The 15159-nt window shown below is 40.0% G+C and overlaps 1 protein-coding gene across 1 annotated transcript in view; it reads right to left on the bottom strand.

Moving 5' to 3' along the window:
• The window catches only part of tnfsf10l (TNF superfamily member 10, like), a 103339-nt gene that overhangs the window by 59655 nt on the left and 28525 nt on the right, over window positions 1-15159 (bottom strand). The window lies entirely within an intron of this gene.

A 15159-nucleotide genomic window follows, 5' to 3' on the forward strand; every position in this document is an offset into this window, starting at 1 on the left:
CTGAAGAGGTTACACCCCACTGAGTCAACATCAACAAATCAACATGTTGTCAAAAGTCCAGCATTGGCATTTAGAGGTGAAATGACGACTGACAGAGATTTGATCAATCGCGTTGAGTTCGCAGGCAAAGGATCCAAGGTTCAGCCAGAGAGATGCTAACAAACTCAAAACACGCCACTAGCTACACACGAGATATGATGCAGCTCTCTTCTGTTCTGTTTAACGAGATTAAATACGACTAGTGAAATGTCAGAATGAGGATTATGTGGTTCTGTCTGCAAATGTTATGTTTCAGGGACTGACAGCAGGGATCCTAACTTTGATATAAAACCCCGATTTCCAGACTCAGTCTCATGCTCACACACGAAACAAAGGGAGGCTTCTTCTTTATAGAAAAAATCATTCTGTAGCTCCATTTTCATTTCGCTGCCCAAATCTGATCCATTAACACTGAAATATTCACTGTTTTCTCTCTGTTCACTGTTTAGTTTCAGTATTCCTACCTTTCAGTAATTAAATTGTAACTCCAGCTAATTCACATAAATGTCATATTTTAACAACGACAGTAACCTTTTGTCAAGTGGAAGTGATATATCCTGGATAGTTACAGTGGACTAATTGGAAAAACAAAGGAGTATGTGACAACGATTGTATCTCTTTATGTCTTGGCAGGATGCTGCCTCAGTGCACCATCGGTACACATCACATGACTCTGAAAAACCATGACATTTACTCAGCCAATCAACCAGCCATTAAAACATCAATGAAGCAGAACTAACATGTCAGAAATTAGCTGCTCTCCAACAGATTAGAAACTTACAAGTCACCCAAGCCAAGTCCAAGAATCCAAAGCAAGCGACAGTATTAATAAATATGCACTAATTCTCCTGGCGGCAATACCAAGTACTTGTCCACATGGTACAAGACGCTGCAGAGCAGCAGACGCAACACAGCGCTTCTGAAACAACCAGTCAGTGACAGGACTCAGCCTTCAGAATGACTGAAACCGGATCTAACATGCCGACATGACAGCAGGTAAAATTACAATATTGCTTTCCTTATCGATCGATCAGGATGGAAAATATGTTTATGTGGTAAAACGTACTTTTTAAAAATGTTATTTCTAATTATGTTGATGTCATAGAGCATAAGCAAGACGATGTTTACTTTCTACTTCCTTACAGTGACATTTATGCTGAGTGGTATACTGGCTCATACTGTTTAATATTATTGTTCAGATGAAAATAATTAGCGTTATGCAGCACTGGGTCTCGGGACAGAAGCCTAAGCAGAGAGACTTGCCTCCCTCCTGTCTCTTCTTCAAGCTCCCTGCATGAATTCTTCTCCTTGTGAAGTCTGACTACTTTTTTTTTGTCTCATTTACTTTGATCACATCTGACTAATTACCATAATTATTTGACATTGTTTAAAATACTTCCGCAAAACATCTGGATTCTCCTGCATTTCGACTCATTCTGCTCATTTCCTCTTATAAACATGATATTACAAGCTGATTATTTCCGTTGCCAGCTGACAAAACTGATGAAGTGGAAGCTTGAGTACATTATTTCTCTTTATTTTATGCCTCCAAATACTGAAATACTTTACATGTAACTGCTGCTTCGTAGATGCTGAGCTCCACTGCGATGGTTTGCTTCTGTAAATCACCACTGAAGCAACAAAAGGAAACACACACACACACACACATTTAAGTGATCTCTGCATTTTTTAATCCCCTCTTGCCAGCAGACATGTGGTCTCGCAGTCGTCCATGCCGGCCTGGATGACTGGACCCGGGAGAGAGAGGGAGAGCTCCTGTGATCCTGATGCTCACTCTCTCAGGAAGCTACAAACAATGATGCACTGTTCCCTCTCCGGTGTGTGTATTTCTGTGAGTGTGTGTGCATGTACATGCACCACATGTGCATGTATATCTGTGTGTGTGGCCTGCCATTAGTGTGTTTGCTCAGCAGTGTATCTGTGTGTGCTCGTTTGGCTCTTGCCAGACACCAAACCCTGAAAAGAATATCTCAGAGGGCCACTTGGAAACCCAGCAACAATTTTGTGTTTCAGTGTGTGTGTGTGTGTGTGTGTGTGTGTGTGTGTGTGTGTGTGTGTGTGTGTGTGTGGGTGAGGGTCTGGGAGTTCCTTGGCAGTCCAGAACTCTCATTTGAGGGGATTAGGAAGAGGAGAAGGCAGCAACGTAACTCAAATCCAGCAGGGCAGATTTCTGGACCTAGCCTGTGTGTGTTTGTGTGCGTGTTGGTGTGTTTGTGTATGTGTGACTTTCGTTTGGAAAATGAACAGCTAGTTCTTAGAAAAAGAGAGCTTGCTGTATATGACAAGACTTTGTCTGCTCCGTGATGAAACAGACAAGACGGAGAGCGGGCCGAAACAACAGCTGAAACTTCGCTAGCAGCCCTTCTGCTCGTAAATCACTTCATGCAAACACAGCTGCAGAGCTACACACAAGCAAAGACATGAAAATAAAACCCACTGACGGTGCAAGACGGTGGGACCAGCCTTTCCGTGTTGAGTAACTTACAGCCTGTAGCTTAAATGTCTAAAGGAGTGAAGCACTCGGGGTTTAGGTAGACTGGGACGAGTGGAATAAGGATCCAAAGAGTATTATCAAAAACTATTTTAAACTATTGGGGTTTGTCTGCAGGCTGTGGAATCAACCACAGAAGAAGAGAGGTAGTGATATTCTGAAAAGAAAAAAGGTATTAAATAGTCTGTAAAAAAAAAAAAAAAAAAGGTAATCGAATTATTGGGAGCTATTTTAGGGTAAATAGAGGATTTTCTTTGCTATAGTTGTACTGTAGTACATTCCATAAGGTAAGTGTGAAAATAATAAATAAGTATTACTACCTGAAGAGTTTGTGTGTCAGAGTGACCATATAAGATCAGATGTCGGGGCTTTATCCAGTCACCAGAGGGATAAAGGTGACCAAAAGGGGTTCAATAAGACCCCAAATGATGACTAAAACTGCTGGATTAGACTTTCCTTTGCCCAGATATGGATCACCAAGTCACCCCGTGGATCTTGGACCTGGAGGTAGGTCTGACCCTCATGGCACCTGTTTGAGTGAGTCTCCCTTCTTTTGGGACCAAGAAGGCTGGATACAATGTGAGACACTATGTCTCTCAGGTGGCTTGGGAATACCGCCGGATACCCCTGAAAGTGCAGGAGGAAGAGGCCGGGAAGGGAAGGCTGAGCTTTTCTGCATGAGGTGCTCACCCCACAACCTGACCTCGGAATAACAGATGGATGGATTGCTACCCAGTTCGAACAAGTCTCCATTTCTTTGCTTGTGCAAACTTGAGCTTGTTGCATGAAGAAGACCTTTACCTACAGCAGGGGTGTCCAGCTCCGGCCCTCGATGGCCACCTGCAGACTTTCCATGTATCCCTGTTCCGACACACCTGACTCAAACTATTCCGTCATGGTGCAAAGCTTCATTGGCTGTTGGATCCAGTTGGTGGAAGTCAGGTGTGTTGAAACAGGGATACATGAAAACCCTGCAGGACTGCGGCCCTCGAGGACCAACTTTGACCAACCTCTGACCAACAGTCTACAATCGTGTACGAGAGAAATGTTAGTTGTAAAATTTTATACATTGTATATAAAAATAAACAATAAGTGAAAAAAAACACTTGTATAGAATTAAGGTAGCAGTAAGGTAATCATTGTGTTTGATCAGTTAATCCTCGTCCATGTGAGTACTTCAGTAAACAGATGTTTTGGCAGTTTGTTGATATGCAACATTTAAATGTGTGATAAGTGCCAAGGAGGAAAGACATCAGCTACAATCTCCAGTCGCTGCCCATTAATCTGAGAAGGGTTATAAAGTAATTTTCTCATGATCTGGCATCTTTATACAGACAGAAAGATTACATATCGGTAGAAAACAGCTTGAATTACAGCAAGTTTACACCAACGTCAGAGCCTACAGTGCTCAGAGACACTGAAAAAATGCAAGGACAGTTAAACGTTCATGACATAATAATAAGATAAAGACTGAACAAATGTGACTTGCTTGCAAAGGTTTTCTCTAAAAAGGACAGGCAACATGGTTTAGGGTTTCAAAGGTGCAACTGAGCAAGACGTTTGGATAGAGCGAAGAGCTAGGTTATAAACACCTCATGTTGCCTCGTTTGGGCATCTTATCCCAACAGTTGCCATGGTAACAGAGTCTGCTCACCATCAGGCTCTTTTTAAAACAAACCCAAGTTCCTCTTGGACTCCTGCTGAGCCTGAAGCAGCTCTCTGACACCCTGATTTATTTCCACAATTATGCGGTCCAGATGAGTAAACATCAAGACTCATTTATTTGCAAAGAATTCATTTTGTTGGAAACACTGAAATCCTGGTTAATTACCGTTTGCCCCAAAAACATCTTTAACATAAGCAGTGATCAATCTGTTTCCAGAGTGAGGACAGATGTACCGTTTAGGATATTAGGAGTTCATCCACAGTTCAGATCATACGTTGTCGATCTTTATAATGACAGTGTGAGAATATTACAGCAGCTGTCAGGATCCAGTCGGCCCCTTCTACTCTGTATCATTCACCACCCTGCACTGCAGCAATCATAGTTTAGTTAAAACAAACCTGTGTAAAACACTGATGCAGCAACAAGCTTACAAGTTTGATCCACAAGTCATTTTTATGGCGGTGTCAAGCTGTGACTTTACAATCAACAGCTTGTAAAGTCATAGTGTCCGCTCACATTGACATCTGTTTTATTATTTTGAGGTTACAGCTAAATGAATGTATCTGAAAATCAAATGTTCACTCATCATCCATTTAAAGAAAATCTGATTGTATTTGTATTGACAAGACATGACACGACACGACACGACATGACATAGATGGCATGGCATGGCATGGCATGGCATGATATGTATTGTACAGATTAATGAAAATAATGGCCCTGTGATGGACTGGCGATTGTTGAATTGAACACTTTCTTTCCAAGGTATGTTTAAAGTGGCACTAAAATGCACATTTCCATCTAATTTATTTTAAAATGCAAGTCCGACAAGTGAACAGAGATGGCTCCGCCCAAAGTCCGCAGTCCTGACGGCTGGGTCTGATTGGTCAACTGCTAGGAGTAGTTATACTGAGCAGTGGAGGTGGGCGGGGCTTTCTTATCGTGAATATGCACAACCTAGGGAAGATGACCAATCCCTCCACCCGGAACGTCACTGAAATTTTGAAGTAGAAAAAACTCTCTAAAACCAATTGTTTCTGTTGCCATGGAAACTGAATGGGAAGAGGCATTGTGAAACTCAAACTTGCATTTAGGTAATTAAAAAAATGGCGCCTTTCATATATCTGATGAGTATTCAACACATTAACACAGTAGAAAGCTCAAAATACTAGAAAAAGCATCATAGAGCCCCTTTAAGGTCTTATGGCCAATGATGCATATCCAATCAGTAATATTAGGAGATAAGTTAGACAAATATTACAATTTAGACAGAATATTTCTTAGGTAGTTATGCTACGAGGCTAAAAATGTATGCTAATGAAGATGTAACACGGTACAAAGTGAAAGTTTAGTCTCGTCAAAATTGCCCAAAATTTTGGGAAAAATATAAATATCTCGAAGCTTAAATCATAGTACGATACAAGAACATCATTGCTGCAAAGACCAACTCTAATAAAGTGAAGAAGAACAAAATGAGAAGGTTTTTGTACTGAAAATGCCGACTGGGTCTCTGAAATAGTTATTCTTTTACACTTTAGCCCAGTTGGGAGGCCTCAAGTTTTAGAAGGTTGACTGGGACGTTATCCTCGCTGTCACACAATCACATCACCAGTCTTGCTAAATAAAAATCTAGCTGCTTGCCTTTTATTTGTTGCCAAAGTGAATAACATCTCTGGAGCTCCACTGATTGCAGCTCCCTGCACGAATGTGTGTTGCACACTCAGAGACCATCCATCTAACACGAGCTGTCCTGAAACTGAAAACTTTCCCAAAAAAAATGGTTCAGGTTTGCATTGTGTTCGGATACTTTTACATCTCTTTGATGTCTGGTTCTGGCTCCGTGTGATGACCACATGTCCTGATTTGTTCAGGAACTTGAGGTTCTGGTGTTGATGAATGTTTCCACTCGGGTGGATGGGGTGGAGGAGGTCTACGGTGCTTCTGACTGGGATATGTTTCAGGGTTTTATCTTCAAACAATATTATGTAATCACATGTTGGAAATTGCCATAAACACCAGCATACTTACATATTTCTGTTTATACATATATATATATACAGCAGAAGTCCTTAAACATGAGATCACCACACACAATAGAAAAGTCAAGTAAAGCAGCTTGGTCTACTAATGAGCATGCAGAACCAAATCAGTGGTAGCAGTTAGACATCTATAAATTAGAGGTGTGCTATCTTAGGTACCTCAAAATTCAGTTCACTTATGATTGAGGGTGCTATGATTCTATTGCGAAATGATTATCCTGTTTTTTAATGCATCTTTTTTTTCCCTTTTAAAGATTTTTTTCCTCACATCGTGGCTAGCTTTTTGCTACTTTATACTCCATTCATCTCCATTAAACCAAGTAACCAAACAAACTTATCTCCACTACCTTTTATCTATACGGAACCATAAATAAATCCTACACATATAAATAGAATTTTTCATATTGTCTTTAAATTTTGCCATGTAATCTTCAGTAAAAGTGTGTTAGCAAAAGTTAGGAACAGGTTCCTCCAACTTGGGCTAGAACAGAGCTGCTGTCACATGTTTGTAGTATTACTATTAGATTTTATTAAGGTTTTAAACAACTTCTATGTGGAGTAAGTCCTGTGCTGGGCTTGTCTGTTTTCATGCCCATAAAAACCAAAACGTTTCCAAACACTAGTCTCAAATCTGATGAATAAACCTTCCAATCGTTACTAGAGACTGCAAGGCTAGCTGCTAGCTTCCTGCTTTCTCTGGTCTTTATGGTTTTCTGGCCGTACATTTTAAAGGAACAACCTATATTCTGTCTTCCCAAAGAGACTTTCAGCGTCCTGCCTCACTTTGAAGCTGCGATTCTGTTACCTCATTTGTAAATTCTGATTGAATTGGCACATGCATCAAATATGATGGACTAGCAACCTGTCCAAGGTGTGCTCTACCTTTCATCTAATGACTGCAGGGATAGGCTCCGGCTTCCCTGTGACCCTTAACTGAACTAAGCGATACAGAAAGTGAATGAATAAATGCATCACGATGGTGTTGAACTGTGGTCCTTGGGGGCCGCTCCCAGCAGGTTTTTAATGTTTCGCTGCACCAGTTCACCAAACATTCTGAAGAAGTTGACCAGAAGTTGTTGGATCCATCCAGTGCCCGTAGTATGATATTACTGGTAATAATGAGACTTTAGGAGCCACATTTGTAGATTGTTCAGTAGGCCTTCTGCTTACATGTTATATGAACCACTAAGAGCAACAGCTAGCTGCTAGGACAAAACTTTGATGAATGAGTGTGGCTCTTCATCTGCCTAATCCTGCACTTCGCAGTTATTTTTCATTTCTGTCAATCAGGTGAGTTTCAATGCACTGCATGCACATGCAAGTCCCTGATAATTATCAGTAACAGTCATTTTGTTTTTAACTGCAGACACCTGGGATTTACTTCATCTTCAAGGTTTATATCCAATTTTTCCTATTATGTTGAGTATATGCATGTGCATGTGTGTGTGCAACATGGTGTGCAACCTTTGTGTGTCTGTTTTTCCGGCTTTATCATCCCTTCAGGGCTTTGGGTGTATATGGCAGGCAGCCAAGTTGGTGCTGTAGCTGATTTATTTGTCAGAGCTGTTTGATTCATCCCCGTTATGTGTTTAATAACCAACAGCTTTCTGAGTAATCCATCATGTTAAAGAGCAATCAGACTGGGTATTTTATACTCAGGAGCCTTTGGTTTCCAATCATACACATTCACAATAGGGTTAATTTTCATTTTGATTATGAGCACCGGATAAATTGTGAGATCCTACCTCACTCCAGGGTGCAAGCCAAGTTCTTGTCTGCAGTGAAAAGACAGAAACTCCCCAATGGGATGCCTGCCAAAGCCCTGCACACATACATAACGGCTTCCAGGGGAGTGTTTTTAAAATCTTAGCCAAAAACACAATCATTAGACAATTGGGGAACAGAAACCACTGTTTCTAACATGGGTTCATGCAACCAAATGGGCTCTGGCTGTACCTCATGCCAACACCAGTTTGCTTGAGAAGCAAAAGCCTGAAGAGTAGGGAACAAAGACCGATATTTTTATTGAGGATATAAAACAAAAAAAAGTGCTTTATAGTCCTAATAAGCGGTGACTCACGAGTTAGGATAAAAATTTTGTGAGCAAAGTCTGCAGTTCTACAGTTTCAGGTTGTATGTAGAAAATTAGACTGAATAACAAGGATTTGGAAAGTTACACTCAAATCCCTGTTCATCAGGAAACATGAGGAAGCCCCAACCCCAGCCTAAAGGTGATTAAAATGGTCCAAAACCGACCCTCAACTTCCGAATGCCCACTCTCAATGGCTGGCTTGTTTCTCTGGAGATGCAAGTCACCTATCTGTGTTTGGGCTTTGTAAATTTCCCACGATAGCAGCAGCGCGTGACTTAAAATGCTGAAATGAGTGGGCTTTGTCAGGGGAAAGACTTCACTGTGTTCTGATTACATAAACAAAAAGTGAAACAGTTCAGATAACAACATCCCGACTCATGCAATGTCACAGGAAAATATTTCAAGTTTACAAAACATTGTTGTCCTCAGTGCATGTCGGAAAGACGTTTTATCATGAGCACAAAATCTGTAAGACTAAACACTTGGTATAAATAGTTCATTCAGATAAAACTGGAGTCTTTTCTTAAATAAAGCATTTAAACTTTACATTTAAATAGGTTTTTGAAAGGATTGCATGAAACACTTATGACCATTAAATATCAGCTTCAGTAAATAGCAGAGCACTCTCAATTTGGGAAATTAAACAGGAATTCAGATTGGGGGAAGTAGGCAAACAGGCAATCATAAAGAGGAGCCAAACACATTAATCTTAAACAAACCAAACTTTAAAATAGTGTCACTATTTTGTCAGCCGAAGACCATTCGTGCTGCCCGATGATGGCGTGTCATATTTGGACAAATTGGTGTTAAAATGGACATTTATATTTGTATAAGATCAGATTAGCTTAGCTAATAAAATCCACAATGGGACACTTGCTGCTGCATTTAGATGTTTGTTGCTGATTCCGAAGACCTTCAACTTCACCATGATGTAATTGTAGTCTATTTGAAAGTTAATTTGCTTTAGTTTTTTTCAACTCAAGAGATCAGGCATTACTTTAAGCTAATTGCTTCAAAATAAAAGGCTGCTGATTGCAGCTTCAGGGTCGTTTCATAGTGGTGAGGGGGGGTTTCTTTGGAAATTTCTAGGTTAATCATCAAGTCCAATCATTCATTCATTATCAATACTACTTAGTCTAATTATGGGTGGCAGGGAAGCTGGAGCCTGTCCAAGGAATCATGAAGCAAGAGGCAGGGTACACCCTGGAAAAGGTCCCCAGTCCATCACTGAGCCGCAATTATAAGAAAATGATCAAAAACTAATTTAAAGTTCACATAGATGCTTATCATGAATTTTACAGCCTCAAGCAGAACAGACAGCGATGCAAATAAAAGATCCCTTCCCCCCCACCTTCCCTACCTTATTGGACATCAAAGCAGCTGTTTAAGCACCAGTTTAAGCTCTTATTAGAATAGTTGTTTTAAAACTTTGCAGCCACGGTGATGAATTACCACTTCCACTACTATCTCAAGGTTCCCTTTTGAAGTTTTAAATCATCCTGTAGGGATTTGACGGCAGCTTCAGGTAGTGATTTATTTAACAAAATAGACATTAAGACTTTTCATATGGTCTGCACATGTTCTGTTCTCTCAAAATCCATCCGAGACGACAGCTCTCCGCGGTTAAGAGGCATTAATGACATTACCTGTGTAAGTTACTTCCTTTGCGTCCGTACATCTAGTGTGTGTTCCCTGTGTTTGCGATGAGTAGCTTTAGGTTGTCGTGAGGAATGGAGTATGTAACTGCTTAGGTATGTGCATTTGAAGCCTTTGGTGTGCATGAAGATATCTGTTTTACCTGTCAGCCATGATGCAAATGTATGCGTGGGGTTTTCTGTTGTTTATGCATGCAGTATTGCACGAGACATAACGGTGTACACAGCCCCACAGAGCGACAGCAGAACACCACTCCCAGCTTGTGCGTGTGGAACTTTGACCTTTCTTTGTGAGTTTGCTGCTTTGGATTCCTTCCAGTTTAAATAAAGTTTAAAGACATACAAAAGCAGGGTGGACCTGCATGCTATGTCTTTCTTTCTTTTTAACTTCCTTCTTCCTTAGAACAATTGAACATGTTAATGTTTAGTTTAAAAAGAGCTGTTAAGACTGGTCACGATAAAGATACTGACTGTTTGGGTGGATTGGAGTTTTATGGTAACTGTAAGTTTACGAGCCTGCGAGCTGCGTTATCTAAGTTGGCCATTTATAGTAGGGTTTCTGGTTCCTGACGTTCAGAGAATAAGAAGGACAGAAAGAGAAAGGAAAGAAGAGAAGGATGACAGAGGTAAAGAAAAGAGTGAGAGGAGGTCAGGACTTTCCAGTTTCTCTCTGTCACCTGTGCACACGTGACAATGGAAACGCTTGAGGCGACTGCGGTTTGATGTGATTGAGACAAAAGCAGAGTGTGCGATAAAGGCTGTGCTCAGGGCTGACTTTATTTAAACGTTATTTATTTGTACAAATATACAAATATAGAGGAGCACATCTTAAAAAGAACAAATCTGAGCACGATCAGTCCACAAGTTCAACAGGTTGAACATAAATGGTTCCTAAAATGTCAAAAGAATCTGGAAAGCTTGGGACAAAGTTTGCATGGCAACTAAAATAAGTCATTTCAACATACATTGGGACCTAGATACTCATGAAAGTGATTTAACTCAGCCAGGTATATTTGGACACCCACTGACGGTTCTTGTCTCAGCTGTGTGATGATTCGCTGGGGCGACCCCTTCAGGGGGATAAGCCGAAAGCAAAACAACAGCTGACAGTTCTATGCTAACTAATTCCAGTAATTCACCACGCCTCTGCTCATCAATCACACAACCAATCAGGAAGTAGTTCATTGCTACATATACCATATTAGTGAGTTATTAACAAAGCAGGACCAGTTTACAGGCTCAAACAAAATAAAACGAACAAAGTGACACCAGCAACCCTCTGACAAAATTTGCCAGGCCTAAAATGTTGGCACATTTTGAGGGTGGCTAGAATACATTTGTGAAATTAAATTAAAAATTTTCCTGAAGTTTTGTGGGTGCTACCCTTTCATTAGGTGTTGGAAGCTACTGAATGTGATGTGATGTACCACTCATGAAGATGATGGGATTGCACTTTTATAGATCTGGTTACACTGGTAATGTTAGCCCTGGAAATAGTCATGAGACTATGTCAGAAACTGGAAAACAAGGAATTCTTCAGTCATTCGTAGAAATGCTTTGGCTTTTTTCTCTGGAACAGGATTTTGAGGGAAATACTCCGCAAAAACAATGTCTTGCTTCCTCACTGAAGGTACAGCGAGACCTTGTCCTGAGGTCAGAGTGTGAATCAAAAACAAATTTTTATCATGACTCATTTGACCACAGTCTGGGCTGTCTATCGTAACCTGTAAGCAGCACAGAGTGCAGCACCTGACAATGAGGTGCAGGACAAATTTGAGACATTATGTGGCTTCTCACAGTGATCGTTTTACATGTTAAGATAACAAAAATGCCTTGGCTTGTGGTTTTAACACCCACACTAAACCCCTGTTTTTTTACAGGTCTATGTGGAAATCATTACAACACATTGTTAGAAGCTTCTTTACTTAATACCCAGGCTTTAAAAAGATCAAAAAGCAGCTTGTATATCTGGTTTCCCCTACAAACGCTCTTATGAATACTTTTATTGATCCACTTTATTTACCTGGACCAATTAAAAAAAATGAACATCTAGATGTTAAGGAAGGTGGAACTTGTAGAGGTGAGCATTTAAAGTGATCATTTTAGTCGACTCGTCAGGCCAAACAAAATTAATTAATCATGATGTCATCATAGCGTCTAATCATGTATCCATTTACTTAACTGCTTAGTTCAATTCAGAGTCACAAGAAAGCTGGAGCCTTTCCCAGCAATCATTTGACAACAAGCAAGGTCCACCTTAGACAGGATGCCAGTCCATCACAGGGCCAACACAGACAAACAACCATCCACACTAAGGACAATTTAGAGTAACCACTTAACTTAATGTGACTGTCTTTGGATGGTGGGAGGAGGCCAACGTTACCAGCAAGAACCCAAGAACATACAGGAAGAACATTCAAACTCCACATAGAAAGGCCACTTTTCAAACCTCCCAAAGCCAAGGTTGGAACCAGCAACCTTCTTACAGTGAGTGCTAACCACTACACCACAATGCAGCCCATCACATAAAATCAAAAGTACTTTCTGTGTGATATGTTGTTTGTGTGTTGTACTTTTGGAGAACCTGAGGTGTCTGCATTAATGGGGGCAGCTGCTATGTTAATTAGGCTAAACAGCCCACCCACATCAGCGTTCAGCAACAACAAAACCAGCTATCGTCTTGTGTCTGAGCTTTTTCTTCCTGAAGCTCAACATATCTGAGGGTTTGCTAACCATGCTGCTTTGGTCTGTTTCCTCTTTTTATTGTTGAAAACTCCAACTGAAAGAGTTGTTAAATGTTCTTGTTAACTTCTATAAACTGAGGTTAGCAGGCAGAGACAAGGTGATTCCTCCTGCATGAAGCAGCAGGTAGCGTCAGGGCTAGCTGCCTTCACGTTAGCAAGCAGTGGTAAAGTAGACAGAGGACTCTATTACAAAAGCTGTGTGGTATTTATATTTAGCAATACACACCACAAAGTTAGCCAACTTTCTCCACTGCATCTGACTTACTCTGACTCAGACTTGTGCTGAGTATCCAGCTGACATGTATGTCTCTCCTCTTTAGCTTGACCTTAAAGGGGCTTTTCTTTCACCACAGTGCAGCAACCACCAAACCTCTGCACACTGAGATGTAGTTCTCTCCAAACAAAAAGTCAACTTTTCTGAGATAAATGTCATTAACTTTGCTATTTCAACTCACCAATTAGTTGTGCATACCCATAACTAGATATATTATTTTTTGGTGGTATATAACAGGGCATAGAGAGTTACAAATGTATTCCATTTATGTTGAAAAAACTTTGTTTCCTGAATTTGGCACTTTCACATTGACTAAATTAGGCCAGGATGTTTAAACCTCTACATCACTCCTTAAATTAGGAAAAACCACAAACTGAAAATAAGCCTAATGGGTTTAAAGTGACATTTAATCTCAATCAAGGAAACAGCTGGAGAACACATGTATTCCAGGTGTATATTTAAGGAACATTTGATTATTTAGTTGTAGCTCCAAATGGCAAAAGTGATTTAAGCCTCATCTTAAGAACCATGTGGCATGTCGAACCTTAGCTGTGAACACAGAAATGACCATTATATTTTTCATGACTAGATGATAAAAACATTTAGGTCAGTTAAAAGCAGACCAAAGGATGCACTGTGAGTTTGGTAATATGACAACCAAGTGAGTCAGCATGTGCACTGTGGGGTCCTTTAGAAGTCTGTGGGTGGGCAGTCCAGCATGGGTGGGCAAAAGTGTTATGTAAATGTGCTTTTGTGTGGACATGGTGGGCAATGATGACTCAAGAGGAACCCATGGACGTGTTTTTATAATTGTAGCTTATCTGTTTTACTCTGCTGCATCTGGACGGTCCCACAAGAAGGAAACATAAAGGAAAAGAGAACATTTTAATTCCTGGAAGAGTTATTTTTAAAGATAAACTTAGAGTTACTTTAGACATATTTATCCCAGACGAGATGGAACCTCTGTAGTTTCTTTTTTTGTATGAAAAGAATCCAAAGTTTTATATCACATCAGTTTCAGACCTATTTTAGATGTATTTTCTGCTGAAATGACGCTCTGGTAAAACTACAGCAGCATCACTTTGTGTGTTGAGCCTGCCGCTCAAACTGCTCAGCTTCTTTCCTCGCAAGAGGAAATGTCAGTGTTAACCACAATAAACACACTTTTGACTCTGGGGAATTTGCAGTCTGCATCATCACACAACCCACACAAGTCCTCACACTACACAGATTCATCATAGTTTGTGTTTAAACAACCTTGATTTCCCACATTGTAGGGAAATATATCTATAGTTAATTTTTGCCAACTTTACAAGGAACTCCCTTTAGTTTCAGGTTATGATGAAGTGGGGGGGGGGTTGAAGTTAGTTTTGTGCCAGTAATTCTAGTTTTATCTGGAGAATGCATCACATATGAGTCTAGGTTTGGTTCTGTCTGTGTATTTAATTTGTTTTAGCACATCATTCTTCTTTTCTATTCTCTCCTTTTAACGCCGGAACGCCACCATTTCCCAGTCTGGGACCATTAAAGTACGTCGGATTCTGATTCCTCTCATAGTGTTGTGTTAAACAGCTGAGAATGTTTCTGACAGAAAACTTGCAAAATACCGCAACACGGCCAAAACTTTTAAAGAAAACGAAAGAAAAAGAAACATTTTCTTTTATCTGGACTGTTTTTTTCAAAGCACATTGGAGAAAGAAAGCAAAACCAAAGTTAGATTTTTTATAACTAAATATTTTAGAAAACACAACACAGAGTAAAAATAAGTTTATTTTTTATTAGGTTTGGAAAAAGAAAGCAAAAATCCAGTGAAACAAATTCAGTAAACAAAACATTTAACAAACAGTGTGTGTGTGTGTGTGTGTGTGTGTGTGTGTGTGTGTGTGTGTGTGTGTGTGTATGTTACAGAATACACAATATTTTTAATGCATCTTTTAGGTGAAACAAACCCTGTTTTTGGAAATATTTTGGATTTTTTGTGTCATTATCGGTGTATTATTGATTTAGTCACATTTTGTCTTTTGATTGTTGCTTGTTGGACCTAATAGGAACAAAAGCTAAAACTGATATGTTTGGCATGTAATAGGTTATCGCTTGACAGATTAGATGTGATATTAGGTTGAATATAATCTGTAAAA

Source organism: Telmatherina bonti, assembly GCF_933228915.1.
Source record: "Telmatherina bonti genome assembly, chromosome: 18".
In the NCBI taxonomy this organism is placed as follows: domain Eukaryota; kingdom Metazoa; phylum Chordata; class Actinopteri; order Atheriniformes; family Telmatherinidae; genus Telmatherina; species Telmatherina bonti.